Consider the following 22,968-nt stretch of genomic DNA (forward strand, 5'->3'; position numbering starts at 1 on the left):
CTTTATTGGAAACCCTCTTTATTGGAAATTATGCTTATCGAAAACTCTGTTTATTAGAACTCTCTCTATTGGAAGTCTCTTTCTTGGAACTCTTTTTATTGGAACTCTCTTTATTAAAATTCTCTTTATTGCAACTATATTTATTGGAAACCCTCTTTATTGGAAATTATGCTTATTGAAAACTCTGTTTATTAGAACTCTATTGGAAGTCTCTTTCTTGGAACTCTTTTTATTGGAACTCTCTTTATTAAAATTCTCTTTATTGCAACTATATTTATTGGAAACCCTCTTTATTGGAAATTATGCTTATTGAAAACTCTGTTTATTGGAAATTATGTTTATCAAAACTCTCTGCATTGAAATTCTGCTCATTGCAACTACGTATACTGAAAACTATGTGTATTGGAAACTATATTTATTGCAACTCTGTTTTTTGGAACTCTGTTTATTAGAACTCGATTGGAACTCTGTTTTAAAATTTGAAATTTTCTTCGTTGGACAATTTACTGAACTCCTACCAGGCTCCTATTCTATCTAAACTTCTATCGCGTGTTGTCGTTTCGATTATAAGAATGCTTACTAGACGCGAAAAGGTGATCACATTTTGTAAACAAGCACATTTATCAACTTCCTCAATGTATATCTTATCATCAGTTACAGTGCAACATTTCGAAGATTATTATTACGAAGTTTGAACTTCCAAGTATCGTTTCACTTTACTGTTCAGTTTACTACACCTTGTAAGTATTTTTATCGAATTATTATAACTATTTGGAAAAATGAAGCCTGTATAATTTTTAATAAAAATTGTACTAAAATTTTAATGTCTTTGGTACAAATAAATACACCATAATTGTCGATAGATCTAGTATTAAATTCATTTATGTTCGAGTTATAAATATCATCCATCCAACGAGCATAACTAATTAAAAAAGTATCCATATATTTTAAAATTTCGTGTGCTATTGCATTGCATTGATATACAAAAATTAATTTAACTTTAGTTAGATACCAAAGATCAATAAAAGAAAACCCAATATAATAGTAAAAAAAACAGCACTCGAACATAAATTTATCATAAACTAAACAAAAAAATCAACACTTAAACGTAAATAAAAAATAGCATTAACACGTAAACTTGAATATAAACTGTAATTAAATACCAAAGATCAATAAAAGAAAATCCAATATAACAGTAAAAAAAACAGCACTCGAACATAAATTTATCATAAACTAAACAAATAAATCAACACTTAAATGTAAACAAAAAATATAAACTTTTAATAAATCGTATATACAAATATTATAAAATAAATCGAAAGAAACTGAAATACTGTTCGACGTCAGAAAGTAGTCGAACGATTAAATAGTTAACGAAGTAGATCGAAAGAAAGAAATCAGAGCGAAGTGGGAATTCTCGATCCAATATCTGTATTAGAACAGATGATAATGGATAAGTGCCGCCATCGATAACTTTCTAACTCTTACCCGTCGCTTTATCAATGACAATAACCACGGATGAACAGTTAGACGTTTCAAACAGGAGTCGTTAGAAGTGACGGGACTATATTATTAGCGAATACATCGCAAACCATATTTTATGGCCAGAACGCGGTGTAAAACTAAGGCCTATCCTGACGGATGATGCCTGCATAAATATGCAAGCGGCAGTAAAACGTTTCGAACGTAAACTTTTATTTGACGTCGATCATCTGCTCTCTGCTTTTTCTTTCAATTACATCTGCTACCGTTTCGTTGTCGTTTAAAGCTTTGAGATCTCTACTTGCTCCAAAACTAAAAAAAGTTCATTTTTAAGTTAATTGAATCAGAGTTTTTTTTATTTGTAACGAGTTATCAATTTCATTTTAAGCAGTCTTGATATCTTAAAAAGATTCTTAAATGTTTCATTTTAAGCACCATATATCCAACAATCTATTTAAAAATTTTAACGTGCAATTGGACAGTTAATTTATAAAATACACTATTAATTTTTTCGTCTTCTAGGCTATTAAATTTTTTTGTAACTTTGTTTATATTTTCAATTTTAATGGTTTCAAGAGTTTTCTATAACAATGCTCGAATCGCCTACTTCCCTGTCTAAGAGTCGCGTACCGGAACAACGCGACAATTAAACGTACATTAATGTAAGCAGTTATGTTTCTTACCGTTAAACTGAATTCGAAATACGATTTAGGCAACTTTATTGAAGAAATTAGAAATTAAAAAATTCTTTACTTCAATAATAATTGAAACAAGAACCTGTCAGACAAAAGATTGTATTGAAGAACATCGAAACAAGGAATGGTAATGAAAGTAATCAGCACAAAGGCAAAACGTTGTTTGGCGCAGATATTTGAAAAAGGAGAAATGATAATGAGAGCACTCAACTCAGAAATATCGTTTAATCTCTGCAAGTAAACGAAACGAGACCACAAAGAACATACTACTCATTACGAGTTCTCAAAGACTCCCTGTTATCTTCCCGATAAAACTGAATCCATGCAGAGTTCAAATCAGCCTATCTCGAAACGAATAGTACCTAATTTAATTTTACTCGGCTCTTCCAATTAAATATATTAGTCGATTTAAAGAATCAAGATTTAAATGAGGATCGAACGTTATTCGTTATTCGTTTGGTAATTTATGGAAATTGAAGTTTCGTAATTTCTCGATTTTATATTACGAATGTATGATAAAGGAAAACACTTAGAGTTTAATTGTTATGCGGGTTGTTACGCCAACGATTAGTGTTAGTGCGAAGATATTGAGAAAAATTGTATTTATAGACAGTAACACAAACGCAAAAATTAACTTTCATGATAACACAGACCTTTGCTAACCAGTTTAGTAATAAGATGCATCCATTGAACTGTTAAATGCTTTGTCATTCACTTGCTAAATTGTTTTTGAAAGTCATGGTTCGATTCCAAAACCGTGGATATTACAAACCAACTAAATCAGAATTAAACGTAAAAAAGGAGTATATTTATTTAAAAAAAATGAAATTTATGTCAAAAAGAAGAGATACAGAGTCTCGAATTTCTCACGATCACGTGTTGAGTCACGAATAATGAAACAAAGGAATCCCTCAATAATGATTGCCATTATAATCATCCTGAACGATCAAGTTAATATTAGGGAGAAAAATAATCTTTCAATTTTATGATCACATGTATAAACTTAGTATTTTTATTTTTAACTGATATAAAAATAAAAACTTGAAACAGAAAAATAAGACCGTAGAAAGGTGATGACCCTAAACATAGTCGTTGCACTGACATTTCGGACATGGCTACAGAATATTAATAAAACAATTCTTTTTTCCAGGAAACCAGTTTTATGTAAGGTATCCATTCAACGAATCGTCCATGATCATGTTTCGTGACCAACAGGCGATCGTCCCATGTCCGAAGCACCTAACCTACTTAATTCTCGCTCTCTCTCACCGTGACGTTATTGACTGGCATCGTCAGTAACTTCACGGAGACCCCCGGATTCACTTTGGATGCGTATTCAAAACTTGCTCTGAAATGCTTCACTTCCAGAAACAGGCTGTGGCAAAAGGACTACGACAACCACACTTTCTCAGACGGACCTTTTCTTCCGAACGGACGTCGATGGCCCACAACTGTCCTTGAATGTGTGACGTACAATACTCGGCTGTTCTTTGCTCAAATTCTTAACTCCATACTCTTTCATGCACACAACCTACACAAACATTTCATCCTATATGAATGATTGAAACAGGACCATTAAAAATAAAAATTGATAATTCGAAATAAATTCGAGGGGAATAATTTAGCTCGAAATATATTTTTTTTTAAATGTGATATAAAATACTCCAATGTTTTCTGCCCAATTTTTAATTCGACAAACTGTTTTTCATGCACTAAATCTACACAAACACTCGACTTTACTGTATATAAATAATTGAAATAATCAGTACCATATTAATAATTTGAAATAAATTCAAAAGTAATAATTTATGTCGAAATATAATATTTTTTAAACTTGTGATACAAAATATTAAATTCTTAATTTTACAAACAATTTTTCATGCACTAAATCTACACAAACACTCTACTTTACTGTATATAAATAATTGAAATAATCAGTACCATATTAATAATTTGAAATAAATTCAAAAGTAATAATTTAGCTCGAAATATACTTTTTAAAAATGTATCTGCAATAAATCTTGAAAAAAATAAATACTTGGACGATATCAGCACACAGTTACCATATTTAGAATATGCATAGCTTTATATAATATGTTTCTTTCTTTTCCAGCATGGCGAACTCTCTAACACGATCATGACATATCGATTTTCTCCTCGGGCACTCTAATAAATGCAAAACCACTTTAATTTTATTAGTATTGTGCTGTATATACAGTGTAATCCCACTTAACACAAAACTACACACGATACTATTATCACAAAATTCTTTCAAATATTCCGATCGAAGAATTCCGTAATTTTTTTTTTTTTTAACAGAGCAGTAGATTATTTGTCCCCCGTATTCAATTTATTCGAAGATTTATTAACATTTATCTTTTAATTTATATCCCCATTATCAGTGCTTATAATTTTCTTCGGAAGTTAAACACATTTTGAGGGATTCGGTATTAATACCAAATGAGAGTGCAAAAGTGCAATTTTTATATAAATAATTATTAAAATATTATCTATGTTCCATCTCTTAATTTCGTTTATTCTTTTAAATGGTAAAGATGTGAAATATTCTTATCTTTCAAATACATTTTGAGGGATTCGCTATTAATACCAAATGAGAGTGCAAAAGAGCAATTTTTATATAAATAATTATTAAAATATTATCTATGTTCTATCTTTTAATTTAGTTTATTATTTTAAATGGTAACGATGTGAAATATTCTTATCTTTCAAATACATAAAAAACACACAAAAATATATTTGGTGGTTTGTAATTTCACAGATATTAGTTTGCATATCGCATGAGTGCGCCTTCTTCAAATCCATTACACACGATCCAAACGATTCTTGTCACTTTAGGAGAAAGTCACCATCTCCAGCACCAACTACCTTCGTGCAGGTGTCTTGGTTGGTGTCAGAGCTAGTGACTTTCTCCTACTTTAGCAGGAATCGTTTTGACCTGGCGTACATACACAGTGTAGACGAAACGATCTCTACCAGTAACTGTTAAAACGTATAAAAACAAAATAATCTCTCTGTACAAAATGTTGTCTTCAAGACAATCTCGAATTTAAAATATTATTCTAAATCACTAGCCCTAGTAACGCTAAATAACCAGATTACTAGTCCCTTACGGTTGTATTTATTTAAAATAATATAACATAATTCAAATAAAATAATATGTCATTTAAACAAAATTTACTATATTTTTAGGGCTTTCCATATATTTAATACAATAATTTCTATCTTCATCCCAGATTCAAAATTATGTCTCATAATTTTCCAATGTATAATATTTCTATTTCAGACTTTACGATTATTACATTCAACTTAAGTAATAAACAACTTCTTCTTAACATATTTTTATAAAAGATGCAAAAATTTAAGCTATATCTGTATTTATTCTTAAGTATTCGAAAAATATGTAAAAATTGTTTGTGGCAATGTATTAATAAATTGAAACGTACAAATAGAAATTAGAATCGTCCTTCGCCCAAAAATTCGCGATTTAATAAAAATTAAAGAAGACAAAATTTAATTTGAAAATTAAAGAAAACAAATTTCATAATAAAAGCTTCGTCATTTTCAAGCTCCCAACAAATTTAAAATATAATTTAATTTTTATACCTATTTAAACACGAACTCGTCACGAGTTGATACGTCGATGGTTAAGGCTGCGTTAACCTCGAAACTTGTACAATCGAGGAAACGGACCTATTCCATTGGAAGGAACTTTGCCAAGAGTTGGAGAGCAACTGAACATTTTGTCATTGCTTTTGTAGTTAATAAACGAAATCAATCATGATAATACTAATCGTTAATCGTTTAATTCCTACTGAAATCGATCGGTGGTCGCAAATAATATTCACAATCTTGGAATCGTTCGATAAAGATCAACGAGTTTGTATTTTAATTAATTTTATTCCATTGATCTTATCCGAGCATTAAATTCTCTGTGATTATTTATGTTAATTAATCACTGTCGTTAATGGGATTAAACGTTGCCCACTATTGTTGTCTAATAATATGCATCGTATAGAGATCAGAAGCTGTTAAGTATCTTTGATTAATTTTATAAATCTTGCTATGCAAATGCTAATTTTAGAATAAAATTTATTGGATAATTTCCTTATCGATAATTTAACATATTTCGTAAACAACGATATTTTAATATTTTTCATGCACACTTCTAGAAAGATGGATTTTAGCAATATCTGCCTAGCAGTGGGTGGAGGGGGGTAAAGTTTGCGTGTAAAACAGAGGGGAGTAGCTATAAGGCCATTTCAAATAATTATAATCGGAGTGGGTCTATTAACAGAGAAGACTATATTGAAGAACTAATAGCCATATCATCAGAGGAGTTAGCAGAAAATGACATAATAGATACGAGTGCTTCTGAACCAGTGCAATACAGTTATGTATACAGTGGACCTTAAAGTATGTACCGTGTAACTGAAAATCCCCTCTTCCTCCTCCCATTCTTCAAATTTCTGTTAACCAGAAACCATAATACAAGAGTCACAAAAAAAGTATTACTCAGGAAGGCACATACATACATTGCAAATGCAGGATATACCTTTAAACATACGCATATTTATCACATTTTGTGCAAATATAATTTGTACAAAATGTAATAGAAATGCAATATAATTTTGCATTTCTTTCAAAATATTTCTATATATACAAATGTATGTAGTTTATTTTTTTTATGATTTTCTTAACTCTTCATAACTCTGCATAACTACGAAATCACATACATGCTATCTACATTTTTTTTTTATTTAATTCCATGGTCACTGTACGACTATTTTGTTCAGCCATTCATAATTTCGCGGCAATAATCACGCGACCAAATGGCGACATCTATAATAAGATTGAAGATCGTACGGGGATTCCCATGGCTTTCGTCTCGAGTCGAGTTGTAATTTATTTAACTATGTAATATGTAAAGAATAATTAAAGTGGTTGTGTTTAACAATTTAAATATTCTCTAAATATATTTATTTAATCAGTTCCTATGCAAGAGGACCTACAAATCAACATATTTTAATACACTTTACATTAAAGTGGAAACAGTTAAAAATTTTGTTTACTTTTCACCTTTGAACTAACCTAAACGTTGTTCTGATAAAATTAATCACAGTCACTGAATCCATTACTTACAAAAATCTACATTTTTTAAGACTTTTAATCCTATGATCAATACATATATCACCTGTGGTTTTAAAAGAATAATTAACAGTTCGAACACAACAATTATTACTTAGAATTTCTCATACGAGAATGAGTACAATGTTGGAAGGTTGAATTTATTAGAATTTACCTTCCAATTTCAGTGTCTATCATATATTTCTTCAGAAAAACATAATTTGGGTTCCAGAGGGTTAATAAAATGTTTTCTCTACCTTATTTTACTCGAAGTATACGATAATAATCAATGGCATAGAATACAGATCGAGGCTGTCGAATTTTGAAAATTTTGAAACGACCTTCAAATGAAAGATGATCAAGTATTCCTTTTCTCGCTGCTCGCCTTGTATATTCTACAAATAGCACTGTGCAAACAGCGATAGTCTTGCGTGCTTCGAACTCGCTCCTAGACGCAAATATTGCACACACGTATATATATTTCGAATTAAAAATGACCGCTGGGGACGATAATTATATTACACGACGTCATTTTGCAATACTGCCAAGCGAGAGAATTTTGAACGGACTTCAACTAAACTTCATATTCAAGTTCCATATTTTGATGTCAAGATCTGATTATGATTATCTCTTGTAATTCTTTAAATTTGTTTAGGTTCCCTAATGATCAGTATACGTTACCATATACATACTTCCTTTGGATGGATTATGGTTACTATTGGTTTTAGGTTAGGGTTAGACGAAGGCTCGAATCTCTGACATGCACCATTAAATATTAAGTTGTTAGATTCCATCTTGCTTTACGATCTATTGTTTTCCTAGCACTTTTGATTAACTGATAAGAAGTCTGTCTAATAGCAAATTGGGGCATCGATTCTTGTAAAATTCGACTAATTCAAATTGTGATCCGATAGTAATATTAAATGCAATTTATTCGAGTCTAATAAACCATACAGAGAAATTATAAAGGTAGCTAAGAAGAGATGTTTTATAAAACTGTTTCTTAACGTAACTTTTCGATAGTAATACACAAGCACGGGAGTTCCCCGCGACAGACTAGCGAGCCTTAGGGGTTCCCCTATGGTTGACCACTCCACCGTAAAGCGCCATCGTGCGGCCATAAGCCTGCCACACAAACCGAGACACAGTGATGTGAAAACGACAGTGTTGCTTAACGCTTGAAAATACGAAACAATCGACAACAGTGTACTTGTATCCACCCACCCAATATCAGAAGATGTTCAACACTAAGCAATATCCAAGTTTCGAAATTAGGGGTGCAGCGTGTTCCGTTGACGCGTGTTGTAATAGAGCCACACGCTTCTTATTATCTGGGCTAATAAATCGCTGGTAGATCGCTTCTGATAAATTTTTTAGTCTTTTCACAGAAAGCTGCCCGATGGAGAAAGTCTGGTAAACGAGTTCGTTATTTCGAAGTTCCTTATCGTCGTAGTCTATGAAATTTCACGTCTAAAACCGTTCTCGTGCTTTTAATCGTGTCGAAACATATTAAAATGTTTGAGGAAACGGCGAGGAATCGATCGAATTCATCAATTTTCACGATAGAGCTACCATCGACCGTGTCTTTCACAAGCTTCTTCTTCAAACTCAGGAAATGCACCGCGAAATCATCTAAATTGCACACAGAATATTTGTATGGATTGATCGACGCAGATTTTCCAGCAAAGACTGTTTAATTAATTCAATTAGAACCAAATTGATGCGCCAGTGGGAAATAGAATGGAAAAATCCAGCCTCTCCGCAGATAAGAAATCTACGCTAATCCTTTTCTAACGAATGTAAAAGCGATATCTCGAACTATTATAGAAGAGATCGAGCCATCGAAACTCGTATAAGAATTAGGGCACTGGTGGGACATTGATCAAAGGTCTGTTATCAAAAGAATCCACTTCGATACGTGAAAATTGCAACACATCGATCACAAGGGATTACCTAATCTTTAACTGTTCAAGGTACAATTATTACCTAATAATTATTTTAATAAACTTGAACTCCCCCCCCCCCTCCCCCTTAAATACAATCACGTGACTAACAAGATCCATAATCTGGTGATATTCATTCATTAAAATTAATCAAGTCGACAAAAATCGAACCAACATCCCTAATAACCTCGAAATTAAATTAATTTAATTTTTATTTAAATAAAGGGAGCCAATAATGGATTTCATTGTTCGAGTTACGTAATCTCACCGTCACCAATAAGTGTTTAAATATAATTTCCCGACGACTGGAGCGATAGTTGATGACAGACATTACGTTTCTAGTTTCCAAGTACTAATAATAGGATATTTTAAAATAAGATTACGTAACTTAATCTTTATACTTTCTCGTTAGAAAAAAGAAATTGCAGCTTTGACATTACGTAATAGAACACAAATCCAGTAAATCGTAGAAAGTATCTATCAATATTTTGTGTGACAGCTATCACTAACTGTAATTTTCTGTAATCATCTTGTCGTCGATGGGACTAGCTTATCTAAGAACAGATTGTTTTTTTACGTTTCTGTTGCACTAAATTCCATTTTGACACGGTTGTGTAATAACTGAGAGATGATTAGGAATAAAAAAGATCTCTAACTTTTTTTTAACATTCGAATTTTATAGGCTTAAACTACATACTTGAATGTATTTCAGTGAATTTTTACAGAATTTTCCTTATTGTGCCACATCGAGAATTTTCAATTTTTGAATATTCTTTGAATACAATAAATGAATGACACGGGTGTTACAAATTATTTAAACATAAATAAATGAAGATGTTCTACTCAAATTGAAGTCAAAGTTCAAATTCGTGTCTTACAACAGATCGATAAATCGATAAATTGCCTCCACCTATTAATTAATAATTTTGACTGTTAACAGATCCACCTGATAATTTTCCCCTACGTCTATGAGAGGATAACTTCCTAACGAATAAGTTTAGGGCATAAGTATGTTAGTAGTTTTCTGTAGAGCATAAGAAACTACATCGACTGGTGCAATAAAAAATGTAGGTTTCCATTTAAAAAAAAGGTGCAGTTGCATTTTCCTGATGCACCAATGCACAAAAGTGCATAAAACTAGTTGCATATTACGCATCGTCTAATACCATTTAACTTTGACTTATAACATATTTTTCTATTTCTAACCGTTTAGGAGGTATAGCCTGTTCCAGTTGCGTGGGACACCCTGTAGTTATCCGACTTACATCGGAATACAAAATACCATACTAGAACGAACATAACATCTAACAGTTCTCACACGATTACGACACATTGACGATACAATGACTTCATAGATTCAGCAGTACTTTTTGTCATGTATATCGAGCTGAAAATGAACTGTTTCGTAAGTGGTTTTTGACTATATATTCTACACGCAATTTATAATAAAAAAAAAAACCATTAGGGACACATTTCTCTAAACTAATACAAAATTCATATTTTAGTGATCATCATTATCATTAAATAGACATTAACACAATATATATTTGAAAAACGTTTAATTGGAAAGCCTGAGGACTTTGAAATTATGAATAAAAATTATTATAATAATTTTTCACCGTGGACTGTAAAGAATTTACTAATTTTCATCATTGAAAATAAGTGTACTATTGAAGAAAATCGAATAGTTAATTTTATTTGAAAATTTTTATTGGGAATGATGAATGTATTTTTCCCACTCTTTAATATGTATGTAAAAATTAATTTTTAACGAACAAATAAACGTTCAATCGTTCGATCCAACAAATATCACAAAGAAATTCCTGTGCATTGATTTTATTGATTATCTGTCACACGAACAAACTGCTGCCCATCTCTGGCAATCAGGCGACTCATGCCACGTGACAACGCAGCTTATCACACGATAAACAAAGATAAACATTATTGTCTCGTATAAAAATTTATTTAATTCCACGCGACATCTCAAGAATATAAAATTTAAGTTCTCTAGAAAAAATAACGAGACGATGATTTAAAGAACTTGTAGTAATTATTTAATATAGAATTTTTAACTAAATTATATATGTTTCAGAAGTCTAAAACTGCGGGCTTGTTTGAGATCACATGCTCGAAACCTGTTCATAGAGTGTTAGGAAATCTCTGGTAATTAAATGGGCTTAACAAGGTAAGCATCTAGACTATTTCGAAAGTTCCGAATGTCAAACAACATCAACAAAACATTCCCGTGTACCTTGTGAAATTTTACGTTTCTGTAACGGGCGAACCCAACGAACTTTAATTTATTTTACGCATTATCTCGACCATAAAACATTTCATAAAGCCTATGGTACTAATACAGTACTCTAACAGGCTAAAAGAATTAAATTTGATCATCGAGATCCAACCATTATACAAACACGACAGATGCCAATCGTCGTAACCTAACGACAATGTATTCGAAACAGCAAACAAACGACTGTGTTCTGTTTATACGCGCGAGTACGTGTAGACTGAATTTGATACAATAATTTGTCTGAAAATATAAAAATACAAACTCTTTGAAATCGACGAACACAGGCATCCCAAATTAATTAATTTTAATAACGATGGATGCCTTATGCACCGAGCGATAAGAGGGAATATAGAGAGACACTTACGAATATTTTAATCCGGTGAAGCGACGCGCAATGTATAAGAAATTTTCCAAGATGCAAGACGCAAGGTGTAAACTGGTTGGAAAGTCGTGTGAAAATTTAAAAGGAAGACGTTGTCCGTGTTAAAATAATTTGGTGAGCCAAGATCCTCCCGGACGTTCGGCACGTTTTCTAGAGCACTCGAAGCAAGACGCGCACGCACACGTGCTCGCCACACAACACACTACTGACCGAAAGCCGACTCTTTCTCTCTCTCCCCCTCTCTTTTCGTTGTTTTGCGCGCGCGCCTACTTCTCACCAACTACAAACTCCCATCCAACCGCGGTGACGACTCGACGCACACTGAGCGACGCGGGAACCGCGCATTGTGATGCCCCGGCTATAATTCGAATTCCCCCACTACGCGCGGGAATTAAGGCTGCTTAAACTCGACCGTCTAATTCGTCAATCTCGCGCACGACCCGACGTATCGACACAAAAGTCAGCGTAGAAACTGGAGGATTCTTTTTTACAGTCCATTCTACATACAAAGACGGGTCAATGGTGACCCATATTCTATCTTTTTTCTATAAAACAATTCATATACCAGATTTGATCAAATTTCACTAGAGATATAGTTAATTATAATATAATGTAAATTGGTTTTTTAACTCTTACCACGTCACCCACATATGGGTGACAGGATCTCCTACTATGGAATTAGAACAATTAATTCCCAACTTTAGATATTAAAAAAATTAAATTTGTATAAAATTCATGAATTTTAGAAAATAAGTTCTGAAACTAATTTTAAAAAATTATATTAGAAATTTTAATTTTGCAGAATACTATACAATTTTCATTTTTTATTGGTACATAAAATTTGCCCAGCTTTGCGGTCGTAATTAAGTCGTAAAAATACGTAGGTCAAGATAGCTACAATGCACGTGTGTACACATTAACATTGTATTACATTAAGAGATAGGTTTTTCAATCTCTAGTAAAAGGGATTAGAGATTATATTTGTAATTATGAATTATATAAAATGAAGCCCGAGAATATGTAAGTGAGAGTATTGTATTGTATTTATTGTTGGCATCGAGTCGAAAATTCGACACTATATGTACCATATGTAGCGTATAGCACATACACACCGATTTACAAAATGCCACGCACACGCCATAAACACTGCATTATCTTTCTTGCTGGAGCGTGACTCGATAATGCATGGGATTGTGGGAAAGTCCTTAATCGACCATAGTCTCCAATCTACAATGTTAATAAATACCTCTTTTCAATTCTCGACGCGTGTGCGTTGTTAGTGTACCACATTCCTTCCTAGCTATCAATGTCAAGTTGCATACACTTTGGTGACCGATCTTTGGAGACAATTAAATCAAGTTCTTTGAACGAACTTGCGTTTTATGTGGCTTTACGAAACCTCTTACTTTCGATTTATTTTTGTTTCATCTCTGAATTAAGTATTGTTGGAGTTCCCGTGCCAAGCATGGCGACAATTAGAGTTGGTCGTTAATGCAATTAGGTTAATAGAAAATCTATTTCAACCGTGTGGATGCAATTTTTGCCAAGAATCTCGTTTCTTAAACCTAAACACCTCACTCGATATCTACTCTAGCTTAGACTAAACATCCCACGGTCCAAACACATACACTTCTCACACTATTTGCAAACAGTATGGTACACATAGGAAAGAATAAAATTGTCCAACTCTGGCACTAGTGTTTTCTATAAAACTTTTCCTAGACAACACTAAGTTTATCTTTCCAAAATTAAACGGAAAAACAGATAAATATGCACATACATTTAAATACTTAAACAAAAAACAAAGTGCTGAGAAATTTGGTGGTTTAAACTGTTATCCTTTACGACATGATAACAATCTCTAACATAACAATATTTAGTCGTATGATTAATGTATTTTTTCAAACATTGTAGAAAAATGTAGCAGGAACATAGCATGAATATGTATTTGAGATTTATTCGTTCATGAAGAATGGCCCCCTTTCCGATTGCATCACAACCAACGAACAGCTTTGTGTATTTGTGGAAAACGGAACGAGACAAATGAAAATCGATGGTTTTAACGCGTTTCGAAGGATGACGTGACACAATCAGCGCTATCCAGATCTGGTAAAAAGCAACTGCATCAATTGCCAACCTAATCTCGACTGTGGATCGTATTATCCAACACATTCGTACGGCTTACATAAGCTGTACAAAGTCATTGTCGTGCGTGATATAAAACGTCCTATAGCGGATGTACGTGCTGAAGTGTTGGTCCAAGTAAAACCTAAATTACTGATTTTATCAAACGATAGCAGGGGAATTTTTCCAGCCTTCAACGTGGAACTCGATTGGATACAAATGGTATTCTAAATTTCGGTTTCTAGGTCGTTTCGAGGTCAATTCAATTCTATTAAATGGAATACTTCTGCGTTGATATTCTATTAAGCGTAACGAAATAATAAAGGACTTAAAAGTGGCAATAGTTTTGGTTTTCAAATGAGATTAATAAAACATATAATTATAAATAAACCAAGTGGTAACGTTGGTATTATTTTCTACTTCCGTCGATGATTTTTAAATGAAAAGAAGAGAACGAGTAATATCATTCTGAGAAAATTGGTGCGTATAAAAAAGATTCAATAAAGAAGAATTATACGGAACTAAAATTACCAATTTTGTGCATCAAAATGCTTTACACGGTGCTTGAAAACAATTCAAGAAAAATTCAACTTTGATCGAAATTACCGTCAATAGTTTTTCCCGGCGTTTCTTTCGAACAGCCCTAAATGGCGGAAAAGGTAATCGTCCGTTGGAGAACGGTTCGTCGAGCATGCTGGATGTTGCGAAATTTCACAGAACAATGCTGTTGTGGAAAAAATGCAACTTTACTGTTGCAACACGCAATGTGTACCAACAAGTATAGTTTTAAAAAAATCTTCCTGTTACTCGATCCAAGTTGGTTTTGGATCAATTTCTCATTCATGTCTTTAACTTATAGGTAAAGCGATATTCCTGTTATCATTTGACACAGGTTTAACAAGAAATAGTACATCTTTTTCGCGACATAAGCGATGTTTATTCGTTTAATTGCCACAGCATCGAATATTCATTCCTCAGCAAGTTTTATTCTTGAATAACAAATTTTCAGATTCGTTCATTCAGATTTAAAAACTATATTAATAGATTCTGATTTACAAATAAAATGTAAGGTTGGTTCACGAATAATTCTAATATTTTTATTCGTTATTCGTTATTCGTGAATAAAATCTGCCCAACTCTATCGTCAATAATATCGATTAGTATTAAAAGAAACACTACTCAGGAACAAGGGTTACTTTGAAGAATAAATGGAAGATCACGAATAACGTCAACTATGTTCGAAATAATTTTTACTCAACTTTGCTATCTACCATATGAATTCTGAATTTTTAAAAAAATATCCTGTATAATTAATGTTCGATTATTTTCTGAATCCATACACAGTTTACTCAATTTCTGATTAAGAATTGTCGAGCTATAAAAATATAACTTCTTGCATTATTTGATGCCCCCCCCCTGTACAAGAAACAGGCACCACATGTTCTAATAAAACGCTTTGTACACTGAATCGTATTAATGAGGCGGTGAATTGACTGTAACAGTGAATCAGTGACTGAGATGTTCCGCATTGCAAGTCTCGCTCACCTTGCCTAATTCGACGTTCATGCTATGTAGAAGGTTACAGAAAAACCAGTCACAAGTTTCTTTCTTTACGCATCCGTGAATAACTGTTTTTTCAGAAATGCGCGTTGCACTGTTACGGCATAATAAAAGGAACTGTGCAAGAAAGGAATACTACAAATTCATTGAATTTCACAGCTACTAATTACCAGGTGTACGGCGATATAATTTATCTTATCTTTTTCTATTTTTTAGTTGAAAATCTAACGATTAGCCAATATTGTGGTTTTCAGCATCAGGAAGGTCGAGTGACGCACTGAAATAGATAAGGATTCTTTTCTTTGGTTCTTGGTAGCTGAACAATTGAAACAATGAATGCATTTTTCTCAGGACTGGATTGATCAGTGAACAAAGTAAACACTTGGTTGGGGCACTGCAATGCAAAGCTAACAAAAACAATCAAATATTATTATAATATCGAAGAGGTCGATGTCTCGTCAATTAGGCAATTAAAGAGTGAATTACTCAGCTGTTCTTCATCCATTGTCACTGTTCCAATCCTGGTTCTATTATTAAAGTTTCCATGCCTAGTAATTTTTAAAGATTCAAGGGGAAAATATCCATCAGACGTAGCAATTGCTTTCTGAGACATCAGTTTATTCAAATTAGGAAGCTGAATAATTAAAACACTGCTCCTGGTGTTTGTTACAGGGTTTAATAGTTTCGGAAAATTCAGTTCTGGCTACGTATCAGTTTTCAAGGCAACAGCTCATTTGAATTGAATGATTGCAAATTAAAATAGTGGGATGAATCTGTTCCACAGACGAGATCCAATTGATAGTCGGTTAGCTCACTAAACGCTATGGATCTCGCGATAAATGAATGTCTCGAGGACACTGTCAATGGCTTTTTCGTGTGCAGAAGTCACGTTGTGTGATGTGAGTTGCACGTGTTTCAGCAGAACTAAATATGTTTAAACAATAACGAGGAACACGACGCGTTCAGTCGGGGCGTGTTGTGCGTGACGTGATTAACAGTAAGAGGCTCCCATTGGCGTCCTTTGCACAGTGGTGGCGAATGCAATCGACCATGGTTCGCATGTTTGTATTCATGGGTGTGTCACTATGCGGAGGGAAAGTTTCTGGCTTTCCCACCAGCGTATATTTTTTCCGGAATTCTTGGAAATCGGACTACTGCAGCTAATTGTTGAAATGACCTAGGCTCGAGTATCCAAGAATCCTCGACAATGGTGTCACGGACCATTTATTACGCGTAACTATCATTACAAATCTCCTACGTGCAATTTTGCAAACCTAAGTAGACTTTTTCCTATCTCGTTACGTGTTCGGATTTTTTAAATGATATAATATTTAAACGCGTGCGTAATTCTATGGTTATTATAAGGTAGGCTGACGCGTTGAGTACACGTTGACGTTTGTGAAAAATAGAAATATTCGATGATATTTATATTTTGACAAATGTTAGCTATCTTCCATTGTAAATGATTTTGTAACGTGTAAGTTTAAAATAAACAAAAAGAAATTGAAAAGTGATTTACCATTTTGTGATCTGTGGAGGATCCAGCTCCTGAAGCGGTGGCTATTTAAATTCTAGCCAGTGCAGCGTAAAAAGCCACATAATTCACCGTCACACACGCGTACACACGCGTGTTCGTGAATTTCTATGGTTCCAGGGGAATATCACACGCCAAATGCATCCTCTTCTCCTTCTCGACAAACTTTAATCGCTAGATCTCATTTTTAAACTTTATACAGTGCTTCGATAAAACGTAGAAGTGAGGGAAATGGATTAGGGAAAAGACTAAGAGTTTTCTTGTCTAATAAATAGAATCTTTAATAATCAATAGAAAAACTCGAAACTGAGTCGGATCAAGATTGATCTCCAAGATATAAGTAAAAATAATCCGAATGCTATCGTATTTGATCTCAATTTCATCGAGAGAACTTCGCCAATCAATCAACAATACTCTCATGACGATCTATGATCAGAGTTGGACTTTCATTCGCGAATAATGAATAAAATTGTTTAATTCGCTCGTGAACTATGTTTTATCGAAGCTGTAATATGGTATCAATCCAATAAAAAGATTGTCATTAATTAAATACGTACGATTGCACTGTATCAAGGTATATTGAGTTTTTCTTTACGAATAGCAAGATTTCATCTATGAAGAATGATAAGAAAAGAATGTTATATAAAGCTGAGAAAAACATTTTTCATATATCTATATGCAAAATAATGTATCAGAATTAATTCATAAAATAATATAATTAATTATAATAAAAATTTATTAGATTCATATTCTATATTGGAGTGAAAATATTAAAGAGCAGATGACAGCTTTTATTTTTTAATACTTGTATCTAGATTAGTACCGAATTCTTTTTCAAATCACAACGATACACATTTAATAAGTCATGGTTCAATTTTTGAATTTGCAATCTATTTAAAATAGAAAGAAAATTATAAATTATTAAATATTATTACAAGCTTACGTATATACATATAAAGAAAAATAAAACGTGTAGTATTTGTCTCTAAAGTGGTGATTTTCTCACCAAGTGGTTTCGTAATGGCATCCTGGGGAATTCTACTGGAGCGCCAACGCCTCCACCAGGAAAAGGTTCCACTAGAAACTACTAGCAGTAGGACTTAACTAGGAATTAAATATATCTCCCGTTTCGTAACGATAGTTTTATAACAGTAAAGTGACATAAGTAAATAATATACATATTATTTCATTGTAAACAGAGTAATTATTTATTAAATGTGTTAAAGATATAATGCTTCTCTTCCCTCTGTTTCTATGTCTGTGTCAGTCTGTGTGTGTGAGTAGAGTGGATGAGTGGTGCCACCTATGAAGAAGAAAAAAGACAGAAGACGCTCGAACAGAAGCGACGGAAAAAGAACGAATGTAAGGAAAAATTATAGAGAGAACAGAGAAAAGTGTGTTAAGATAAGACAAGAAGTTTAGAAACAAATATATGTATAATTAATATCTGTCAGAGATATAGTCTTGTTATAAAACAAAGTAACAACAAAATGCGTATCGTGACGTTCTGTAAATACTACAGAATAAAAATTGTCAGCACCTTCTCGATATTTAGACTTTAGAATAAATTAAGGACTTAATTAAGAAATTTTTATGGATTTAGTTTGAGAATTAACTTTGATAAATAGCAATCTGTTGATTGGATTGATAATATAATGTATAAAATTCACTATCCAGCGTTTCATTTCTGCCATAACTAGTAACTTACCGCGAAGGAGAAGGGATAGCAAGACTCTGTAACTTTTCTCTCACATGGCACGAATCTGTGTCACCGAAACTACCGTTAAAGTACTCCTTCGATCGTACGATCGTAAACTCGAACATTTTTACATCGGTTTTAGTGATTATTCTCACACCAAAGCTACGCATCTCGTTTACTTTTGCAATTTTTAATACATTTATTATACGATCACATACATAAAACACACAACTTTCAACTCCGGTTGAAGAACGTTTTTATTGTAGAATTTCATGTTTAAAAATACACTGTCACCGGCACAACAGTGTATCTCAAACTCCATCTAGAGTATGCATTAAAATATTACTTTTTAAACACATTGTAGAACAATATATTAAAAAACCATTATTCGTATCCAAGGAATTTTAATTTAACTCAAACTATTTAAAAGAAATTACGTATTTTCGCGGGTATTTTTGGGAAATTTATTTAATCCTATTTAATAATTAATTTTGAGTATCAGAAAAAAATCAGTAGAGTGATGTATTATAAGTACGCAACAATGTTGATAAAACTGTGCAACGAATTTTAGTTTTTCCAAACTTCCAAGTTATTTAAATTGCAACTTTTCTTATGTTTATTTTGCTATTTTTAATACACGTTTAATTCTCCATATTGTATTTCAAAGTACAATGTTGCGTAATATATAGAAATATTTAAGAACTGTCAATATACATGAAATTTTGTTTTCATTAATACACAAAATAATAAAGGAATGTAGAAATTTTGCTTTCAAAAATTCTTCATTTTTTCTTTTGTGAGTCACAAACTCCCACATTGCATTGTGGATTGTAGATTGAGAAACACTGGTCAACTATGTTATTTACGCGGAAGATATATGGTATCTTTCCATTTGTCTAGAATCGAATGCACCACAACGATACTCGGTTTGATTTGTTAAATTATTTATTTCTAAACGTTCTCGCGTATTTTATTTCACTAACACTTCGGCCAAGCTTTAGTTTCAACAACGACGTACGTTGATATTGTTTAATTATTATCTGTCGCATTGTGACGCTTGCTGCGCCACCAACCATAATCGTTTGCAAGGCGTGGACTTATGCTAAAAAGCGAGATCCTCTTATGTTTTTAGGACGGAACACGAAAGGCAGAAATGTCGTCTCTTTGAATGTCTACCTCACAGTACTCTAATCTATGGCGTAGTCATTTTAACAATTTCCCTTTCGTTGTAAATGTGTCAACAATTTTTAAATAATTCTTTACACAAACAAATAAAGGCCCACGCGATCACACGCTTTATCTACGCCATTTTTAAGTCAGCATGCGCCAAAATTGTACTAATTTAGAATATATCGACAGTTTCGAAAATGGCGGGACAGCGATGTCTCTTGCGCATGTGCGTTAAGGGCAATGTCAATAACTTGCTTCAGAGAAACGAATAAAATCGTCGTATATACCTTTTGTCGTTTTTTAAAATTATGATACCCCTTTTGCTACCATTTAAATCCATTATGGATCAATAATAATGATGTACTTACATAAATGGTTGATCTGTCTTACGCTGCCATGTTTGAAAGTCCGCCAAAACAATTCCCTAGCTTCCCACGACATTTCGAATGTGTCACCATTGCTGTGTAAATGAAAATAGTAAGAATAAATTACCGTAGTTAAAAACATTCTGTGCCCAACGCATGAGACACAATAAATAGAATATAAAATATGTGCTTCAAGATCAATACATTCCTTTTACCCTATACTGGAGAGTGGACGGCCTTGGGGGTCACTGATTTAGATCAAATGTTATAAAATGGTAGATTTGGTTACCCTGTTAATAAAGTCATTATTCAATTATTTTTTAGATATTTATAATTCAAGATTTATTGTGATTTAAATTAAGTTCTATTCGATACTTTCACGAATTAATATTTTAGTCCAACAGCAATGGATCAAAGTTCCCACACGTTGGACTAGTGTTCTATTCCCTGAGACAGACAAATCATTTTTTTTTTAATTTTTTATATGTAAAAACACGTAATGGAATTTAAATAAGTAACAAATGTCTTGACTTACTGAAAAGTTTACAGAAGTTTTGTTTGTTACAGAAAAGAAACATAAAAATATAAACTATCGTTAATTGAAAGAACTACAAACACGTTTATATACATATTTATTACAGCCTTAAATTTTCAGTGTGAAGGCACTGTTCAGAATAAACCATCTTTCAATAGATGCTTTTTAAACTCAAAAATATTAATTAATCGTGAAATTGAAGCTTCCAGATCCATTTACATCAGTTATAACAAGTATTGGTACAAAAGATCGCATCTGTAGTTTTTCCATTCAACGATAATTCATATTTCTATACTTTTCTTTTTACAGCAAACGAAGCTTTTGCATTTTGTGATCGTCGCTGCGTACGATACCTAGTTTGGTCGTTTCGGTGGGAATATTTCAGAAACAGCGTGTAATTTTAAATGTAATTTTTATTTAGGCTATGTACAACACATACGTACAATACGTGACCCTTGCTTAAAACTATGTTACGTCGCCCGGTATGCATTTCCACTTAATCTTTAACGCCCCCTAATCCTCTTTTCCCCCCGACATACGTGGTTGTGTGTGGAAGTGTATACGTTTCATGCATGCGCTCCTGTACCGTACACACGTGTATACGTCTCCATACATGCGCTCCTGTACCGTACACGCGTGTATGTGTAAGTGCGTGTGTGCTCGTGTGTCATGTGATATGTTACAAATTTTTAGGAACATTTCGCGTGGAACACCGCGAGTGATATTAGTATTAAGGTCGCAGCGAAACTACATGAAAACAATGCAGTCGTCTGCAACTCCATTCTCGATCAATATATGGATTAGACACTTATCGAAAAATGACACCAATATAGACGATTGTTGATTGGACAGACTCCAAATATCACCACTGAAAGGCGCCAGGTAGAACTGCCAATTTGGTAATTTCCAAATAAGAGAAAAGAAAAACGTGTTCTCCAAAACAACATACAACTGAAGCTTCACATTTAACGAAACAAAAACTGTAACTCTCGAGTCGTTAGTTAGTATCGTTTTTTTATTTTTAAAGCGTTTCAAAATTAATTTTTTTTAAGATTCATGAAGAGATATTTTCATAGATATGATCGGAGTCTAAAAAATTTCTAAGTCATTTACCAAGTTCCTATTTTGAAAAAACAGAGTTCCTATGATAGAGTCGTAGACGCGAAGGAACTTATATTTTACTGGAAAAAGGAAAGTTCGTAGTTTGGGTTTGAAACCTGGCGCCCCTCAAATTTCGAACGCAAGAATCGTCAGTTACCCTCATCTACCCTCCCTTCCCGATTATTTAAAATTCTGGCAAACATAAGCACACAAATCAATGCCTAATATTCCACTAAGGGTAGGTATGGCTTACATTCTTAAAAGGACATTGAAAAATCGCATATGCTAGAATATCTGTTGAGTACACTGTATATGTATCTCGCCCTTATTTACAGTTCCCTTCCATTAACGAAAATGTTCTGGATCGTTGTTAAGAAACTAACGAAAGATCGCGCGGACCGTTTGTGCGGCGTCGGGTTCCACGTTGCGTATGCGTATCGATCATGCATACGAACCGCGTACCATATCGTGAAACAAGAAACACCTCTTTAACCATTTAATTCCTGATTTTGTTTACCAGCGAAAGATAACGCAAAAAAAAAAAGATGAAAATTCGAAACAAACCGCGAGATGCTTAAAAATTCGTTGGGTATGCGGTGAAATGTATCCTCGTACATCCTCGACGAATAACGGCAATATTTATAACAATAATCGAAGATCAAAACGCTAAATACTACGAAAAAATTCCATTTCAAAGATAATGTGAAATCTAGTATGCTTTGGACAGGGTGTGAAACGGTATTTGTCACGGATTTCACAAATTAAGCTCATCGAGACTGGTAGATGTGAAGAAGACGTTCGAATTCTTCTCGATAGAAGGATGAAAAGAAAGTTAAATGTTTGTCCAATTGAATTATGCACGCTTGCTCCGGAGTATAAAATGTGTGATTATTAAAAATGACAAGACTAACTTTTTTTAAATATACGCCAAAACTGTAGT

General features: G+C 33.1%; 1 protein-coding gene across 6 annotated transcripts in view; it reads right to left on the minus strand.

The window, feature by feature from the left end:
- Nucleotides 1–17,306, minus strand: part of LOC122403349 (sphingomyelin phosphodiesterase-like) — a 35,618-nt gene extending 18,312 nt beyond the window's left edge. For 4 of the 6 annotated variants that reach the window (XM_043406835.1, XM_043406840.1, XM_043406839.1 and 1 more), the window contains exon 1: nt 11,923–12,248. The gene's annotated coding sequence lies outside the window, so the exon portion shown is untranslated. Of the gene's footprint in view, nt 1–11,922; nt 12,249–15,609; nt 15,647–17,143 lie in introns of those variants that run through there. The other 2 variants (XM_043406836.1, XM_043406838.1) reach the window with 2 other exon arrangements.
- Nucleotides 17,307–22,968: the final 5,662 nt, after the last annotated feature.

This window comes from Colletes gigas, unplaced genomic scaffold (assembly GCF_013123115.1).
Source record: "Colletes gigas isolate AHSC1104 unplaced genomic scaffold, ASM1312311v1 Colletes_gigas_Sc00049, whole genome shotgun sequence".
Classification (NCBI taxonomy): Eukaryota; Metazoa; Arthropoda; class Insecta; order Hymenoptera; family Colletidae; genus Colletes; species Colletes gigas.